The sequence below is a fragment of the Mus musculus genome, chromosome 11 (genome assembly GCF_000001635.26).
Source record: "Mus musculus strain C57BL/6J chromosome 11, GRCm38.p6 C57BL/6J".
NCBI lineage: Eukaryota > Metazoa > Chordata > Mammalia > Rodentia > Muridae > Mus > Mus musculus.
The window spans coordinates 65,640,785-65,660,676 of NC_000077.6; the positions used below are offsets into that span (position 1 = coordinate 65,640,785).

General features: G+C 44.7%; 2 long non-coding RNA genes across 7 annotated transcripts in view, besides 1 other annotated feature; one reads left to right on the plus strand and one right to left on the minus strand.

Moving 5' to 3' along the window:
- Window positions 1–1,627: 1,627 nt before the first annotated feature.
- Window positions 1,628–19,577, minus strand: Gm30786. 5 transcript variants are annotated; one of them, XR_001780239.1, is made up of 5 exons: window positions 19,538–19,577; window positions 12,160–12,308; window positions 7,539–7,699; window positions 3,867–4,083; window positions 1,628–3,475 (listed from the first exon to the last, which is right to left on the minus strand). It is a non-coding gene; the product is annotated as a predicted gene, 30786 (long non-coding RNA). The 5 variants fall into 5 exon arrangements; XR_001780240.1 differs by lacking the exon at window positions 3,867–4,083 and adding an exon at window positions 6,764–6,935; XR_388755.1 differs by lacking the exon at window positions 3,867–4,083.
- Window positions 8,122–10,859: an enhancer, noted in NCBI's record as "VISTA enhancer mm85". NCBI's record gives its function as "enhancer in: heart[7/7]" and the evidence as "EXISTENCE:transgenic organism evidence [ECO:0001131][PMID:17130149]".
- Window positions 9,851–19,892, plus strand: part of Gm40026 — a 31,858-nt gene continuing 21,816 nt past the window's right edge. Inside the window, exon 1 of one of the 2 annotated variants that reach the window (XR_879936.2) lies at window positions 9,851–10,194. This is a non-coding gene — a long non-coding RNA (predicted gene, 40026). Of the gene's footprint in view, window positions 10,195–15,588; window positions 15,666–19,892 lie in introns of those variants that run through there. The other variant, XR_879935.2, reaches the window with a different exon arrangement.

Below are 19,892 nucleotides of genomic sequence, written 5' to 3' on the forward strand. Positions count from 1 at the left end.
TCCTTTATGAGACATTTGACCTGGCTGCTTCTGTGGCCACAGTCACACAGGAAAAGGCATGGGCTCTCTGCTATGGAGGGCTAATTGTGGGACACCCTTTCTCTGGCCATCTATGTGGCCTCTCGATCTATTAGGTCAAACATGAGGGTAGTACAGCAGCTGGAAGGAGAGCTATACCAGGAGTGAGGAAATTGGAGTCAAGTCTGACTCTTGACATGGATTTCCCTGTGGCCTTGGAAGTTTGCGTTCAGAGTACCTGACTTCAGTTTTCACATTCTTTACATTTGGAGACGGGGAGAGCCTTGACCATGAGGTTCCATACATTCTTGACATCCTAGATAATTGTCTAGCTACAAGATCCTAACACGGCTTCTCTCATTAATAAAACAGTGCAAAATAGATGTAGCCCTTAGACTGACTGTCAGCAGAGACCAAATCTGGCAGATAGATGTGGGCAGAAAGCAATATGCTGTCTCTCCTAGAGTTCTCTGCTGCCTCTGGACTCTGAGACTAGAATTTTTTTTTTCAGCTTGAGCCTGGAAGAGATGGGAATGGAAATATAGCCTGGAGTGTAAACTTCTGCTTTCATTAAGACCTGTTCTAATGACAAGCAGGTCTGCCCAGAGCAGGTCCTTCCTGATTACCTCTGAGCTTTTAGACATACTTCACAAACCAGGAGTAACTGACGAACTTCCTCCATGAAGTGAGCCGCAGAAATAGCAGGCCTATTCACAAAAAGAAAACAACAAAAAACAGTCAGCAGAGTTAAAGATCAAAAAGAGGGGAAAACACCATCAAGTATAAAAGAATAGACAACACCGGGTACAGCACTGTTCAGTTCTAAAGTCACAATGAAATCAATGGTTTTATGTTTTTTGTTTTAAATACTAAACATTCTGACATTAGAAGATGTAGAAGACCTTAATAGGCAAATCATCTCAAAACGTTTTGGAAAATTTGTCAGCAAAAGACTTTCAATAGACTTCAGCTAGACTTTCTATGAACCTTGGATAGATGACTTTCAGATAGTTTTATTAGTTAATTATCTGCAAGTTTCAGGGGAGAAGGAAGAAAAGGAAAAAAAAGAATTGTTTAAGCCATTCTAGAGAGTTCTAGAACTCACAATTCATTTTCCTATCACTGTAATGCAATACCTCGGACTGGGGTAGTTTATAAAGAAAGTAACGGTCTCTGTTGACTATTGTCAGTGACAAAGGAGCTCAGATGGGGAAGGGGTGGAGGCAGAGTCCTTAAAATGTGACTCTGTGCAGCAGGTGTCCTAGGCTGAGCTTGCAGGCTGTTATAGTCCATGTTCCCACAGCTTGCACTCAGAGACCTAAGAGAGAGCATTGTCATGCCAAGGGGCCATCACACAGTGCCTTGCCTCTAGGCAATCGGCTACAGCATCCAATCCACCCCACGAACCTCACAGAACACCCTGATACAACTACAACAATCACCTGAGTTCTTTTTTCCTTTTATTTTTTTATTTACTTTTTATTTTATTTTAATTAGGTATTTTCTTCATTTACATTTCCAATACTACCCCAAAAGTCCCCCATACCTTCCCCCCCAATCACAAAAGAACTCACATGACATGTACTCACTGATAAGTGGATATTAGCCCAGAAACTTAGAATACCCAACATACAAGATACAATTTGCAAAACACATGAAACTCAAGAACGAAGATCACCTGAGTTCTTAAGGGTGATTTACATTCAGTCCCGAAACCTTTACGCACAATCCTATTTTAGTGTGCATTTCCATTGTGTTAGGATCTGCTCTGGTGAGCACCTTCCCCACCCCACCCCCCATGTATTTGTTTCAGCCATAGGAAGTCTCTCCATATTAACCTTGACAGCTTCTCAGGGAGGAAGTCCCTCTTAATGCCCTGAAAGGTCCCCAAGTCACTCACTGCCTAACACTTAATTAGACAGTATCTGTCTCAGCAATAGGATTCAGGACTAGAGATAGAAGGGGGAAGAGGCCAGGCAGCTTTCCGCATTATGGCTCCATTTACTCCCTAATCCAGTCTCTGATAGCCATGGCTAGTGGAAGCACTGGGAACTGGCTATACTTTTTGGTGTTTCATTTAAAAACTGGGGACTAGATTGAAGCATAGTGGGAAAGTACTTGCCTAGCATATGGGAGGTCCTATCCATCCCACAAAAGGCAGATGGGTGGAATATACTACTCTTCCCGTACTATGTACCCTGGATCCAAATGCTGCCTTTACCATTTAATAGCTGAAGTTACTGAACGATCTCCCAAACCTCTCCTTTCTCATCTGCAAAGTGGAGTTGAGCTCATACTTGCTATGAGCATACTATGTCAGAAATATAAGTGGCACATTTGCGCCTTTCCATAATGTCAAGGTTATTAAATTACACTGAATTGACAAGCTAAGTCTATACCATTGCTTTTAATTCACTGTCTGGTCTCTCTTGGCAGTACGGTCTTTGGCAAACACAGGTTCTTCATTTCAAACCTAGATACTAATATAACACACGTTAAACATGGCATGTCTCATCATACACAGGCTACAGCACGGGTAAGAACAGATTGAAGAAACCACTGGACTTGAAGGGACCTGGGAGAGGCAGAAGCAGGCATTGCTATAAGTACTTAGATAAGACAGCAATAGACATCAAGGGCTGATCTTTGATGCTTGCAGAGATGGTTCAAGATAAAGAGCTGGGTCCAGAAAGTGGGTTACCTCAGGGAGGGTATCATGCTGTGCAGAAATCCCGGGTGTAAAGTCCGAATTTCATCACCTGTAGAGCCCTTGCCAATCCCATGATGGGTGCACAGGATGCTCTGAAAACAAGCCTTTGGATGTCAGTATGAGGTGCCACATTTTTATATGATACAGGCCAAGAGGTTACATCAATGGTTGGTCTGGTGTCTTTGAAAGTTGTAGAAGCCTGGGAGGTTGTGATGTGGTTTTGATAGGCAATGTTCCCATGGTCCACTGGTTTAACTGACCTTCATAGGTATTAGTGCATTAGAACTCTACCCATGTGACTGAGTAAGCTGTGGCTCAGTGCTGGACAGTGGTTGGCTGCTCATTTGCATAAACAAACAATGGAGTCATCTTCCTCAGCCTTTGCTCTCAAAGTGGAGTGAACTACTGTTCTGTAGGCTAGAGTCACTCATGGCAAGCAAAGCCCAAGGAGCACTATCTGAACGACACAGACTGCCTGAACTCAGAGCCAGACACAGCCTGGTTTCCACCAACAGCGTTGAATGTGTTGATATAGGCGAAGCTCCTGGGCTATTGCATGACACATAGTCAGCTCTTTAATTAAAAATAGAAATAGATAGGTAGATAGATAGATAGATAGATAGATAGATAGATAGATATCAATCTTGCAATAGATGTTGGCATACACCTATAGTCCCAACACAGGGAGGACTGAGAATAGTGAAGTCGGGATCAGCCAGAACTGATTCAGGACAGCAAGATCTTGACCTGGAAAATAATAATAATAATAATAATAATAATAATAATAATAATGTAGTGGTAGTAACCACCATTATCATCATCTTACATTGTCTGTTTGGTTTTTAATTATGGCTGTGAAACTTCTTGGAAGATTTCCCTTTTTTTCACTACTAGAAATGCTTTGACTAAGTTTCTTGATTCTTCAGTCACTATTTCAAACTAGCCTGTCCCAGCAGTGCAAGGACTTCTCACATCCAGTGAATTCTCAGTTAATTCTGACTCCAGCTGCTGGTCATAGCATGGCTGAAATGCCTGTGAGAGAGAGCCTGCTGTATGTCCCTCCAGGTCATTCCCAGCTCTACCCTCGTCCCTCCTCCACTGCACACAATCCTCTGCCACACCCTCTGTGCCTTCCCACCTCCAAGATGCTTAGATTCCTCTGCAGCCCAGACAAGCACCAGCCATGAGCAGCTGTTGTCTCACCCCTGCACCAGCAGAGAGAGGGCTTCAGTCACAGGAGGGGAGGAGCTTCTTGCCAGAGAGGAGAGAGAACTGGTACTGTGATGGGGCCAGGGAGAGCGGGCTCAGCTCTGGACCAACGTGGGGACTCCTCCACCCTGTGCAGAGCGGTCTGGCTGAGAACCAGACAGGAGTGAAGGGTCAGACATTGAAGACAAGAAATATGTTTTAAAGAGATGCACCTGGGTCTCTCCAAACCGACAGGATACTTCTTGGTCTTCGAACCATTCCTTTTCCCTGAGTATGAAGCATTTCACATCATTTACTAGTTTATTTAGTTGATCTGGAGTATATTGTGACACACACACACACACACACACACACACACACACAACGTATCTTTCTTATTTACTTGGTTAAATCACTTTTAAAAATGTATTTTAGCACTGGTGATAGAAAATGTAACAGTAGAGTCTTGAGAAAATAGATGTCATTGGATGAGAGCCTTTGAGCATGTCCTTAGCCTCCTAAGTGTATTTTGTTTTATCTTTCATCATTTGTTCTTATGATATGACACCAGGGTCACAAAATAGCTACAGTATAGTCAAGAGTCATCTGCTACAGGCCAAAAGGGTCTCTCTCTCTCTCTCTCTCTCTCTCTCTCTCTCTCTCTCTCTCTCTCCCTCCCTCCCTCCCTCCCTCTCCTTGTCTCTGTCTCTCTCTCTCTCTCTTTCCTCTCCTCTCTTCCTCTCTTCTCTTTCTTTCTCCCCTCCTCCTTTTCTTTGTTGCTTTCTTTATTTTCTCTTCCATCTCTTTTTCCTTCCTGTTCTTTATCAGGAAAGCAATTTTTTTTTCAAAAGTCCTAGCCAAAAAGTTTTTATTTTTAGTGTCCTTATCCCAGGGATCAGGGCCATTTCTAGACCAACTGCGAATCAAGAAAAATGAGACAATTAGCTTAAAGAGACGCAGATAAAGCTCTTCGACTGGACCTCAGAACAAGCTCTGCCAAATTTTGAGTCTGAATTTACCTTTAGGGTGCGATTCCCACCTTCTCTGAGATCAAAGCTTCCCCACAGGTCTGTGTTCAGCTGAAAAGCTAACATTTCTAAGTACCCACTAAATGTCAGACATTGTTCCTAAGCAGTTACATGGAATCTCATTTAATGCTCCCAACACCCCTATGAAGTAGGAACTGTTATGAACCCTTCTTAACAGATGAACAAACAAACCGAGGTACAGAGACATGGAGAAACTAGCCAAGATTATACAACTAACAGGTGACAGAAGCCAGAGCCAGCCTGAGACAGACCAAGCAGTTTTCACCATTGCATCTAAGGTGGCTCTTCTCTCTCTAAGGCCACAAAGAACAAGCAAAGTTATTTGAATAAATGAATGAATGAATGAATGAATGAATGAGCAAATAGATCAATGAATTCAAGTACATCTCAGTTAAGCTCAGGGCTTCTGGGGGCTCCTCCTCCTGCTTGAAATCAGTCTCCCTCATACCCCCATCCATCTTCATAATAGGGTCACAATGTTACAACATGCACAGAATTTATTTCAGTTCATTGCGCTCTTGGGAGAAGGTCTGAGTTTTCTTGCTGGACTTCCTGCAGAAGAGAATCTGAGAGGGAAAAAAAAAAGTCTGCAGAAGTCTGAACTTTATCAGCAGACTGAAGTAAAACAACTGTATGTACATGTGAGTCTTGGGCCAAAAATGAATGTAATGCAAAGCCTGTCCAGATTTCAGACAAACCCTTGAAATTTCTAGTAGCATGGCCTGGGCGTCATTGGAAAAGGAAGGGAGAGGGCCCACAGGGTCACCACAGGTCAGAGTGAAGTCAAGTTACACAGGAGGTACTCCAAGGCTGTGGCTCCAAGTTGCCGGACTTCCAAAGGAAAAGCAAGCCATCCCGCCAAGCAGCCCGATATTTTGTCTACCCAGTGCAAGCATCTAGACTGTGAAAAGGTGATTGAATTGCTCTGGCTTCAGGTCAAGATCTGGCGGTGCTGGGGATGCACCATAGCCCTCCTGAGAACTTCCAGAAAGTACTGAGATTCAGCTTGGCAGTGGAGACCCAGGACAAGTCTATATAACTGTGACTCAGTTTGCTCGGTGACTCCAGGGAGAACCCTAGCTCCCACAAAACTACCGGGTAGAGCAAATAAAAACACAGAATGCTCAGGTCAGCCCAAATTCCAGATAAACCACACATAAATTTTCAGTGTAAGTGTGCCTCTGCTTGATTGAACTGAACACCCTGTCTTGTACCTGACATCCCTAATCTTTTAGGACACATTAACCCAGTTATGTGAATGTCACTGTGCTCCATCCGAGAAATAAAGGCAGACTGAGTTCTTTCTGTGTGTGCCTAGCTGCATGAAAGAAAGGAGAGCGCTGTGAGCTCTATTACAGCCTCATCACTAATCACCTGTGTAGGATAGCCATCCTGTGTTCACTGGCATCTCTATTACATGGGGTCTATCTGTCCCAGCCGAGTCGCAGAGCCAGCCAGCATTACATGTGGCCTTGGATCCCTCACCCCAGCCAGTGGCTAGCCTGAAAGGTCATCATGATCACCAGCACCCAGACACTGTCACCAGCACCCAACACTGTCACCAGCACCCAACACTGTCATCAGCACCCAACACTGTTAATGGCAATGTTAACACTTGCCTGTTTTCTACAACTTTAGAAATCCAGATCCACATGGTTAAATCAGGCAAACATCCCATTTATATGAATGTCTTGCTACTCAGAAAAAAAAGGATAAAGCTGATGGGAGGAAAACATCAGCTCTTTGTCTCTTCAACAAAATACATGAGAGGATCACTTTCAAGAAGTTTGGAACTCACCACTTTGGGGTTCCAGCTTATGATCGGATGTCCCATTGCTTTGGGTCTGGATAAGGTAGGACATTGGCATATGTTATTATTTTTCTTCCTGTTGTAACCAAATATTTGACACGAAGCAACTTAGGGGAGAAATGCACTGTTCTGACTTGTGGTCCCATGGGGGCAGACCATCCTGGCAGAGAAGCATAACAGAATCCATAGCACCGCTAGGTCTCCTTGCATCTCATCAGAGCAGGAAGCAGAGAGCTCAGATGGAAGCAAGGCCAGCCACGACCTCAAGAGCCACCCCTCAGTGCCCTATTTCTTCCATCAAGTCCCCATGCCCCAAAGGTTTGACAACTACAGAACTGCACCACCACCTTGGGAAACAAGTGTCCAAGGAGAGAGGGGTAGTCACAACCAAACCACAATACAGAATGAAGATGTGTCATTGCAAACTACCAAACTCACATCCAGGGACCAAAAAAATAACTGAAGAGTCCAGGGTCCCACAGTCCTCTTAAAGGGAATTCCCCCCACCCCCCACAAATCTAAGGATCTCTCACAATCATCCCTCAAGATTTCATGGGCCCCAGGTCACATACAGGGCCAATGCTACAACATGTGGCTCTTTCAGGACACTCTAAATCCTAACCTGAACCCCTTTAAAGCCTTTGGACATAACAGGTCACCTGCCAATAACCAAAGAAAAGCAATCATTTCTCCAGTGGAATGAAACACGAATGGTGAGGGTCCATCAGGCAATGGGACCCGAACACATCCCAGGTTCTCTCACCTAGGAAATACAGGAAGAGCTTTCCCCATCTCCCGTCTGTCATTGCAAGCAAGCCTCCTCCTGCCATCTTGCAGCAGCCGAGAGCCCGAGGCCTCTCATTGCTTCATACTCCTCTGTCAGGAACAACAAGAAGCTGATAGGAGCATCGTCTCTGCCACCTGCTAAAAATGGAACATGTTTAGAGCTTTAGGAAAATACCCAGTAGTGCCTGGTACTAAGGAGGCAGCCAAGACTTCAGTCCTCTCAGTTATACGAGGCTGACTCCCTCAGGGCGCAGGTGAAGCCTCTTTTCACTTAAAGAGATAGAGATAACCATGGACGGAAAGTGGGGAGGCCAAGCTCTCAACCAAGGGTTCAGACCCTACACCCAAGCTCTGCTCAATACACCATGTTGCTGCTAACCTGCCTGCCTGACAAGGCGTGGCCTGAGCACAGGAAACATTTAGTGGTGTGGTTAATGTCACGTTTCAACTGTCCTGAGAGGTGAAATGATGCTGTCAGTGTGCCTGACAGGATGAGGGTGTATCTGGAAGTGATCAGCTTTGAATGAATGGACTGGTACTACCTGGTCCACTGAGGGTTCAGGAAGCCAGGGAAGAGAAAGGACAATGTCTTTTTGTCTAAGCTAGAACACCTAGGTTCTTCTGTCTTCCAGGTTTTCAGCCTTTGAACTCTGTTCTGAAACCTACTCCACTGCCAGTTCAAATCCAGACTGGAATGCAATTCTGATTCTCTAGCCTGCAGATGGTGCTGGGGCCAGGAAGACAACAGTACTCAGTGGTGTGACCGTATGATTCAGTTCCCCAGATAAATCCCACCTCTGATAGATAGACAGACAGACAGTTGTAGGTAGGTAGGTATATAGATAGACAGGTAGAGAGAGTAGAAAGAGATAAATTAATAGTAAATATGTAGATTGGTAGATGAGAAGGAGAGAATAGATAAATTGATGGTAGATAGGTAAATAGGTATGTATGTAGGTAGGTGATAGATAGATAGGTAGATAGATAGATAGATAGATAGATAGATAGATAGATAGATAGATAGACAGACAGACAGATAGACAGAATGATAGACAGAGACATTGTATATACATATAGTAGATAGATAGATAGATAGATAGATAGATAGATAGATAGATAGATAGATAGATACTAGATTCATGATTGTCTTAAGGTTTCTAACATTACAGTAAAACACCATGACCAAAAGCAACCTGAAGATTAAAGGTTTAATTTCAGCTTACCCCTCCACATCACAGTTCATCACGATGGGAAGTCAGGACAGGAACTCAAACAGGGCAGGAACCTGGTATAGAGGCTATGGAAGAATGCTACTTACAGGCTTGCTCTGCCTGCTTTCCTATAGTACCTAGACTCACCAGCCCAGATGTGGCATAACCCCTAGTGAGCCAGGGGATCAAGGGTTTCTACAAGGACCCATATGGAAGCAGAGCTGCTCGTGGCTTGATGCGCTTCATGCTCAGACACAGGGAAAACCAGCTGTTTAAATCAACATACCGGCAAAGACAACACTATTCAAATTACACTCACTCTGAGCAACTGCCTTTCTAAAAATAATGGCAACTTCTCATAGGCCAACTGAAGGGAGGAAAATATTCCATTGTTTAAGTGAGAATTTTCACTGGAAAAGTAGACAGTCGTGAGAATTTAATGCAAGGAAGCAGAGAGCAAATTGAGTCTGTTTACTGACAAAACGAGATGAAAGCACAGTCTACTTCAGGTCTTCCAGATAGATTTGCAGTCCCTCCTGCAGGCAAAGTGCCTCTGAGAAGGACTCTGTGCCCTGATAAGGCCAAACAAGAGCTCTCAAGCCAGAGGCCCACCTCTGGGGCTAGAGATTAGCTGTGAGGTTCAAGTGAAGAGGAGCCAGCTATTCTGGGACTCAGATAAGAAGAGAATTTTCAATTTTCTTTCAGTCTAGGCAACAGCTGTTTCTGGGGCTTGAAAGTAATTAACTTATATATTGCTTGCTTCTTAATTAGATTTTGTCAAGATTCGTTGCAGCATTATTTGCAACAGCCCAGATATGGGAAAGGCCTGAATGCTCTTACATAGGTAGGAAGGTGGTCTGTACCTCAGGAGAACAACAGCCTAAAAATGGATAGAAGTCTCACTATCTTTGACAACATGGTTGAACAAGGAAGATAATCTGCTAAATGCAATAAGCCAGGCACAGGAAGGAATACGGTGGAGACTCACTGACATGTGGAATCCCAAAACAGTCCCATTCAGAGTGAAGAATGGTGTTTGGCAGGGCATGGAGGGAGAGATGGGAAACATCACTCAAGGCATATGCAGCTTTAGACAGGACAAATGAACTCTGGGGTTGTTGTACAACAGCATGGTGACTGTGGTTCACATAAATATTGCATATCTATTATTTGCTGAGGGTCTAGACTTCATGTTAAGTATTCTTACCAAAATAGTTAATGATCTAATAACAGAGGGAGGAAACTTTAACAGATGGCAAATGTGACTTGGGTAAATATGATAGGGAAGCTGGTTCCACAGCCGCACAGCCTGTGCGTCCCACAGTCCGGGTGCAGGGAAGCAGCCTCCTGTGTGTTAAATGTCTCCTGTGAGCTCCTGCTTTGTATTCTGGGAAGCAATGAAGCCTTTACAAGTTGAAAGAAGTAAGTTACCAGGGGCAGGTCTTTGAAGTGAGGTTGGAAAGGGCAGATGGAGGAAAATATCACAGGGAATCCTACCAGCCACAGGCATAAAGAAGGGACTGGAGGGGAAGTGACCCTGTGTCTGAACAGCAGGAAAAAGTAGGAGAGTGAAGCTGGGGTGGCAGCACTCTGGAGGCTGAGACTGGAGGATCAGGAGTTCAAGGCCAGCCTGGGGTACATAGTAAGTTACGACCACCCTGAGCTATTAATGAGATCCAATCTTAGGAGGGAAGGGGACAGGAGGGAAAGGGAGGGGGATTGGAAGCGAAGGAAAGGAAAGAAAACAGGAAAATGGAGTGTTTCCTCACTCAGCCTCCGAAAATGAAGGCCAAAACCACTCTATGCATTTGCCAAACAATGCTTGTCCACTCCCCATTTCTCTGCTCTAAAGGCACAGGGCAAGTGTGAGAAAGAGTTGGTTTGTACAGCATGGAGACACAGGAGCTATTAAAAGATGAAAAGAGCACGGTGACCAGAAATGCCACCTTCGCAGCCTAAATGCCTCCTGCCATAGACCCTCGAGCGTTATCTGATCAAAGTCTGTGACATTCCCAATTGATGCCATTTACACCCACAGGCTGCCAAACCTGGAAACAGTCCAGTAAAACACAGCCTCTCTTGGGTGTCGGTTTTCCTTTCAGAGATTATCTCTCCACTCCGACTACTACTCTTGGCACAGCATATTTATTTACACATGCTGAAAGCAAAGCAAAGAAGGGGTACGGGAAAAGCCAAAACCTCAAGAGGATTCTCTAGGAGGTGTCAGCCTGAATGCCCATCAGCAAAGCAAGGGATGAAGAAATATAGTATGTGTCCACACTAGAATACCATTTAGCTATTAAAAAGCACGGGATTCTGTCGAGTGTTATGTGAAATAAGTTGGACACAGAAAGAGAAGCACTCCATGACTGAGCTCATCTGTGGGATCTAAAGTGAGTGACCTCGTGGGAGCTGGAAGTAAAACTATATCTATTGGAGTCTGGGAGAGTTAGGGAAAGGGGAGATGGGACCAGGTTAGTATATACGAACAGCACTATGATTAGATAGGAGAGATTAATCTGGTGTTCTAGGGTCCAGCAGGATAAAATATAGCTAAAAATAAGGAGGTATAGATCTCAAAGAGCTGGAAAAGAGGATACTGATATAACTGAGTTGTGGTAAAAATTAAAAATTAGGAGGAACCCATGAGGTCCACCTCATCCTGAGAGTCCACTGGCAGTTCATGTCTTCTGGGAGAGAGGACACTTTTTCAAGTCACTGAGAAGTTGCCTGTCAAGCTCCACTCATCCTCATGCAAGTTACTCTGATTAGACTCAGGGGTTCACACAAGAAAAAGACAGGAAAGCAGGGTAAGGAGTTGTTAGGAGGAAGGGGTTCTGTGGGAGATGGAGGGATGGGGGGGGGAGGAATGGGAATGGAAAAAGCTAAAAATTATTATTTATTTATGAAATCATCAAAGGAAAACCAAACTTTAAATTTAAAAGACAAACTCACGAACTCTGCTTTGTATGGTCTGCATAAGTCAAGTTATCCTATGGTAACAAATGAATATCCAGCTCCCAGTGACTTCATCCAATGAAGACTCATTTCTTTCTTATGTTCACCTCCAAAGCATGGTGGGAGACTTTGTGTCACATGTCCTGCAGTGATATGGGCCCACAGAGGCTCTGCCACCAGGTGACCTGCAGTCTCAGAATAGATAGTCTTCATGGTCACCACAGCAAGAATGCATAAAACCTCCTTGCCACATACTCTGTCTCTGCCTCATGTCTCTTTTACCAGAGTCTGTCACGTGATCTCAACTCTACTGCAAGAGAGGACTTCTGTAGTCCGTGGCCAATGCTTCTTTCAGTGACCACCTTTCTCAGCCTGTTTGTACCACCACATACCTTTCTTGACCTTTCTGCTCTATCCTTCAAAGCTTACCTGGGTATCCCAGGATCCTCGTCCAGTGTTTACACCATAGAAAATGCTTGTGAGCCAGAAGAACATCCCCAGGTCCTTGGGATTGGGACTGAGATTTCTTGGGTCATAGAAGGTCTGCTCCATTTCTTCTGCTTTCCACGGTCTAAAAACTTAGAGCATTAAACAAGGTGTAATGAATGGCACATGCCATTAATCCCAGCACTTGGAAGACAGAGGCAGGAACATCTCTTTGCATTCAAGACTAGCATGATCTATACATTGAGCTCCAGGAGAACTAGGGCTACAGAGAAAAACCCTGTCTCATAAATCAACCAACCAACCAACCAAACAAACAAACAAACAAACAAATACTTGGAGCATTGTTTTAACAGTAGTTATACACCCAGTGCTCCCAACTTTCTCTTTTTTTTAACTCTGGGGTTACAGAGCCACTTGCTTGGTTTTGAAGGTCTCCTGATCACGAGGGACGAATAGGAGGAAACCATGACATGCTAAAACAAGTCCCCCACACCTCCCTGCTAGGGCAAGGCCTCTTTGAAGCATCTAATGTTTACATTTTAATATATTAACCATGCAATATGTAATTTATGTGCTAGGGAGTGGATTCCTTGAATTATTCCATTCCAGAAAAAAAATAGTAGTATATTATTTTCTTAAAATTTTCCTAGAAACTGGGGTGTCCTGAACCCTACTACTTTCTCTTAGCATAGAAACAACTCTCAAGGCCAAAAGATTGTGCCTCAATTTTCATTTTTCCTTCTTTTGTTCTGACAGTTGTTTCAATTTCTACGGAATCAGTGAAGCCTGTATGTAGAAGACTCCCTTGTGTATCCAAAAGTTAGTCCTAGAATCATAGAATTTAGGACTGAAAGCAACTATATGGGTCTTTTTTTTTTTTCGATGAGCAACTGAGACACAGAGAGGGAGTCGTCGAGACAAGGTTTGCGTGGAAGCTGTCTGCTTGCACACAGCTCTGCTCAAGGAGACACTGTCCCGTTCTTCTCATACTTCTCGTCCCTTTGTCCATTCTTGCCGTCTCTCCTTTCATCATTTTTTCCTAGGTTTCCTTGACCTCTCTGAAAAGGCCAGTCCTCCCTGTGGGCCAACAGCATCATCTAGGGCCTGGCTGTTACCGTACCACTCTCCTCACAGCTGTGGACATTCTTTCTCCTGGAGGGAGCATTCCTTGGCAGGCCTGCGTGGAGGGGAGCTTCAAGGTGAAAGTGTGTCCCTCTCTTCCAGCAGATGTGGTGAAAGGGAGCGTCCATAAGGGATTTCTTTTATTTCTTATGTCCCTTTGCAACTAACTGGGAGTGGCGGGATGGAAACTGCGGTCCACTAAAGTAAGTGGGACACTGCACAGGGTCTCCAGCACCAGAAGCCAGGAAAAAGGTGTGTATGTTTGATACTGCAAAAACCACAAGGAAGAGCCCTTCATGCAAATCCCTCTTATTCAGGTCCCAAATGTTGATGGTAGAGCTGGAGCATAGCCTTGTCTGCGTCAGCATCAGAGGCAGGTTCCCGTTATCTCTTCTCTGCCCGTGGCACCCATGCATTTCATTCCTGTGCCGCTAACCTCATGTGTTTATGTCTGTGTTGACTTTGGGTCCCCTCCCTGCTTCCATTCTGCCCCGAGGTTGTTACCACGGGGTTTCCCTGTAGTTGGCACAGTTATTCATCTTTGTGCTTATCGGGATTGTTTCCCATGAGATGAGGGCGTGGTGCCTAGTGCAGAAAGGAGGATTTTGTCTTAGTGAATGTTCCTCATTCCTGCCCATGGGCAAAATGTCACTTTCCCACAAGAGCAGCGACTCTCATACTGCCTGAGCATCTGCACCAGTCACTAAAGCTTCACTTGATCTAAGGCTCAGCCCATGCAGTGCCCTCACTAAATACTGTAGACTGCTTAGTCCCTAATCAACAGATCAAAAGTGCAAGATTAGGGCACCAGAGGATCACGAGTCTGATAAGAAGCCAGAGATAGTAACTTCCTCCTGTTGTGTTCTCACTTAGGAACTTAGCAGAAATCTCTCTGTTTCTTCATAGGAACATCACTTGATTCACAGGGGATGCTACCCTCATGACCTAACTCTTCTATCTCAGCCTAAGATCAATCATCTTCCAACGCCTTACCTCCCACCATAGCTGCCATGGAGCCTTACCTCCCACTATAGCTGCCATGGAGCCTTACCTCCCACTATAGCTGCCATGGAGCCTTACCTCCCACTATAGCTGCCATGGGGGTCAGGTTTTTTCAACACATGAAACTGGGGAGGTGAGGGACACAACATTCAAGCAGACTGCTTGGCCGATATAAGTGAGATGGAATTTGCTAGATTTGTTTATTCTAAGCAGAGCTCACCCTGAAGTTGAAAACAAAATCTAGAATAGCTACTACAAGAAATCAAGATGAACTAACCTGGGCCGACAGGGGCTCATAGAGACTGAACTGCCAACCAGAGAGCTTGTCTGAGAGGGACCTAGGCCCTCTGCCCATGTACAACAGTTGGACAGCTGGTTCTTCTTGTGGGACTTCTAACAGTGTGAGCAGGGGATGTCTCTGACTCCACTGTCTGCCTTTGAATCTCTTTCCCCTAACTGGGCTGCCTCATCTAGCCTCAGGAGGAGAAGATGCACCTAGTCTTACTGCAACTTGATATGCCAAGGATGGTTGATATCCATGGGAGGCCTCCCCTTCTCTGAGGAGAAAAGGAAGGACCTACGTGAGAAAGAGAGGGGAATGGGAGGAAGTGGGAGGAGAGGAGGGAGTCGAAGCTGTGATGGATTGGGATGTAAACAAATAACTTAGTAACTTAATTTTTAAAAAAAGAACTCTAGTAGCCACAGAACATAGGCAGGAGCTTTCCCCAGCAGAACTTGTGGCTGCCCTTTTGAATGGGGAGGAGAGAGATGAATTCCTAATGCACAAGCCATGTTGGTCCACAGCTACTAGGCAACTGCCATCTGCCTCCAAACTGTCCCGTGCCTGAGTCCTGAGGTGGCTGAGTACGTCCTGACCAAATCACTGACAAAGGAAAATGCTGATTTTGTGAGCGATGTATGCATTAGAGTTAAAAAAAAAATGTTACTGTAGACCTTAATTGGAATGGTTCTACTCATAGAGACCTTGAGTCGAGAATTATCTGCTGAGTTTCCCCAGCTTTTTATCATAGCCCCGTTAGTGTAAATGAGAAGCGTTTCCTCACACGTGGAGACCAGTTTGACTCTGAGTTATTAAAGAGTCGGCCTTGATTTAGAGAATTACTTTACAGGGAGAAAGGCATTTTGGCCCCATTCCTTCATGAAGGGTAGCTTAAGTTATTTCCGGACAATATGTTCCAATGAAAAATAATGTTTAGACTGGCCTATGCACTGGAAAAACAAAAATGTGAATTTCATATAGTTAACTGAAGGTTTTAAATATTCCAGATTCGTGGAAGCTTTTTGTGTGTGTGAGCTGCCATATGGATGCTGGGAATGGAACCTGGTGTCCCATGGAAGAGCAGGTAGTGTTCTTAACTACTGAGAGATCTCTCAGGTCCCCTATATCAGTTTTTAACCAATGGAATGTTAGAATTAAGAGGAGCTGGAAGCCCACTTGCTCCTTTATTCTGCAGACCAGGAGGCTGAGATTCAGGAAGGTGATATCACTTGCTTCAGTCCACTAAGGCTCAGTTACAAATTCTCACTAGCAACATCTATGTGCACCAGCATCTATGTACACCAGCATCTATGTGCACCCTCTTTCTGGAAGGGAGATCCTCAGGGGAATCTTCAGGAATCTAGTCTAGCCTCCTGCATCAGTCTCTACTCAAACCCTAAAATATTGTTTTCTTGCATTTTCCCAGCAAATTTAGAGAAACAAAAAAAAAGATTAATTGAGAGAAGATCTTTGAACTTTGGGCCTCAGTTTAACTGCATGTACATCCACAGGATGGCATGTGGATATTCAATGTTAGCTTCAACAGCTGTCTCCACTGCACTACACTGATCTCTGTTCTTAGCCAAATGAATGTGATTGGCATACTGAACCCGAAGGAAAAGTATTGGCAGTCTCAACATCCTTCCTGGGAACTTTCTCACGAAGGACTCTGTCCAGTTCTGAGTCACAAGCCCTCTTGTAGGTGACCAGAACATGGCCCACAGTTAGACACCCATAGCTGGAGCCAAAAGGTCAAGGCAACAGATGCTAGGGCAAACCTTCCAGATGTGTGGGACACATTGTGTGCTGAACCAAAAGCACAAGCACATAGTCCACATCCTGTCAAGAGCAGAGGATGGGTCTGCCCACCAGGGAGGAAATATGGAGGTAGACCAACTGTGTTATGGGGAATTCTACCTTTGCTTCCTCCTCTAGAAGAGTTATCCAAATACCTCAGAAAGAGACTCTTCACAGAAATGAGGCAACTACAGTTGTAATTAGCTAAGATATCATCATCCTGGAGCAGAGAGAGCTATTAATTCAGTATGAGTGATATCCATATAAGAGCAGGGCGAGCTGGGCACTATGCACACACAGAAGGAGGATAACTTTGTAGATACAGAGGCACAAGCCAAGAAATTTCTCAGGGTAGCAGAAGCTGGAAAGACAAGGAAAGCTCCTCCCCCAGAGGCTTCTAAGGAAGCAGGGATCAGCCAACACCTTCAACCCAGACTTCTGATCTCTGGGAAAATAAGGCAATTATTTTGCCTTGATTTAACATACCCAGCAACATGATAACACATCTGTTGTGTAACAATTTTCCTGGGAAGATATGAGAAAACATCTACTTACCCCAGCTAGCATACTGATGAGTGATGAAAGTAATGATAACACCAAAGTCCAGCTTCGTGAACCAATGAGTTTTTTAGAGTTACTTACAGGAGTATGAGAGAGAGGTTATTTACAGGAATATGGGTGACTAAAAGGCAGCTATATCACCAAAAGCCCACTCCAACATGGCTGACAATTCATGAGAATTGCAACTCTTGAGCTCTCTGTGTGGCATGCAGGCAGCTCTCCAGATCATTAAGTTTTGTCTAGGCAATTGGGATTGCCTGGGTCACCTTGGAAGTCCTTATTGCTTATATAACCCTGGAGAGAGGCAGCCTTTTTTTTTTGGCAAGTTTCAGGGACTTTCTGAGACTTTTGATCTTGCGCACGCCTGACTAGCCAGCAAGAACGACACTGCAAGGATCCTTCCGCACACATTTATTGGGAGAGCTTGATTGCAGAGGCGAAGAGACCCCAAACCCAGAACTGGTGCTGCTTATATAGGCCTAGGAGAGGCGTGTCTCACACCCGGATTGGTTATGCATGGGTTATGCTTACCACCTCATTTGCATGCCTACATCTGATTGGTTAACTTGTCTCTCATCTGATTGGTTAATTCTCAAGACCTCATCTTGGCAAAAAAAAACTTTACTGCCTATGTATGCATGGTGGCCAGCGGAAGCCAGCGCCACCCTGCAAGGGCACATGTGGCTTCCCACATCTCCCCCTTTTTGTTTTAATACAATGAGGCTGAACTAGGCTTGTGCAATTATGTTCATCTTCCGTGGCTCCTGTTTTAGGTTGTTCCTCTAATGTCACAGCCTTACCCATCATAGGGTAACCCTATTGCCACCGGCCCCATGTCTTAGGTTGGTCTGTGCATGAGGAAAGTTGCCCATCTCTGGATACCACAGTGCTGTGTGACAGTAACTGCTAAATGACCTAGGGCAAACTCTACAAAAGAGGTCAGCCAATTTTTAAAAATGAATTAGTGAGAAAATCATGATCACCTTATCGCGTGCAATGAGGAAACCTCAGCGATGTGCAAGGTCTGATCAATGATCGTTGAGTCTCTCTCATCCCAGTGTCCCAGGGGAATGGATCCATAAATCCGTGGGGTGCAAGAGCAGAGAACTCAGATGCTGACTAATTCTTGACCATAGATAACCAAACTTCAGGGGAGGAGCCATTTTCAATAGCTAAAAGTGCCTGAGTTATAATCACCTTGTCATGTTTTTGTTGGGTTCTGAATTTGCATACCAACCAGAGCATGAACGCCAGTCCACAGCATATGACCGCACCAAACAAAATCACTCCCACCCATTCCTTAAAGTAAGAAAAAGCAGAGGTAAGCCAAGAGGTAAAATTGCCAACAATGATGGGTTCTATTCGAGTTCCATTAAGGTTTAAAATCTGGCATTAGATGTAAAGAATTGAGGAAACACCCGAATGCATCAACGGCATGGTTTCAGGAACACAGAGCTCTTCAGTTCTCACTAGCAGGAGCACCCCCAGCCACAGGAACATCCATGTCCTCATAGCTCTGCTTGTTTTGAATTGCTCTGGTCAGCCATTCTGGGACCCACAGCTGTTGTCAGTGATCCTGGGGAAACACACAAACAGACCCTCTCGCCCACGTCAACACCGGTCTGTCTGTTGTGCAAAGTGATCTTGACCGAGCAGCATATCCCTATCCCATGCTGGATTTCCTGCAGCAGAGTTAGCCACTGCCTGTTTATTTGCAAATTCAATAAGGAAGGCTTTCCAATCTAAATACTGCCCAGGTGAAAGGCATGCCTTCACCAAGCCTGCCCAATCGGACGGCGTCATGCAGTGTCTATTCAAGGCCTCTACTTGAGCCACAGTATAGGAGGCAGTTAAACCGTACGTCCGCATGGACTCAGCCAAATTCCTGATTACTTTGAAATCTAGAGGCTCATGATATCTCTGCCCTGCTTGGTTGGTGAAAATAGGACATCCCAGCAAGGAGAATCTAACCTCTCTCCAAACCTCTGAACAGAAGGTCCGCCTATAGGTGGCTGCCGAGGAGGCATAGGGAGGGGAAGCAGAAGCTAATTCACCTTCCTCCTCCACCTCAGCTCTTTTATTTTGTCCTTTCTGTCCACCTGATAACACTGTGTCTCCTTTCATTTTCTTTTTTCTTTTTAAGCCTTTCTCCTCTTCCGACATACTTTCTTGTTGCTCTGTAAGGATTTTCTGACCTGTCTTGACTGCCTCTACACACAGTTTCAAACAGTAACAGAGTCCATATATCAGAATAAACAAGACCAAAACTATCAGACCTACCCACAAAGGGTCAATGGGAGAAAAAAGCATAACTCATGAACCTTAACTTGTCCCAAAGCCGGGAACCTTATTGTCTCAATTCTTTCTTTCCTTCTCTTCTCTCTTTCCCTTCTCTCCTTCCTTTCTTTCCTTTCCTTTTTTTCTTTCCTTTCCTTTCTTTCCCTTCCTTTCCTTTCCTTTCCTTTCCTTTCCCTTTTCCTTTCCTTCACTATTTCCTTTTCTTTATCACTGATTCCTTTTATTTTTCCTCCCTTTTCTTTTCCTTTTTCTTAAAAAACATATCCCCCTCTAACCCGAGGATCAATTTGGGAGACTTACTGGTACCGCCGTTCCCCAGCTGAAGAGTTCTGAATCCACGCCGGATCCTTCCTAGCAGTCTGTTTTATGGGAACACTTTATTAACCGCTCCTTCCCCGCGATGCAGTTCTGAATCCTCCCTTTAGCAGGGGGTCTTCTCTCGTGCCTGAAGATGTTTCTTTTCCTGGGTTTCGGCACCACTTCTTGCGTGCGCCCGACTAGCCAGCAAGAACAACGCTGCAACAGGATCCTTCCGCACACGTTTATTGGGAGAGCTTGATTGCAGAGGCAAAGAGACCCTAAGCCCAGAACTGGTGCTGCTTATATAGGCCTAGGAGAGGCGTGTCTCACACCCGGATTGGTTATGCATGGGTTA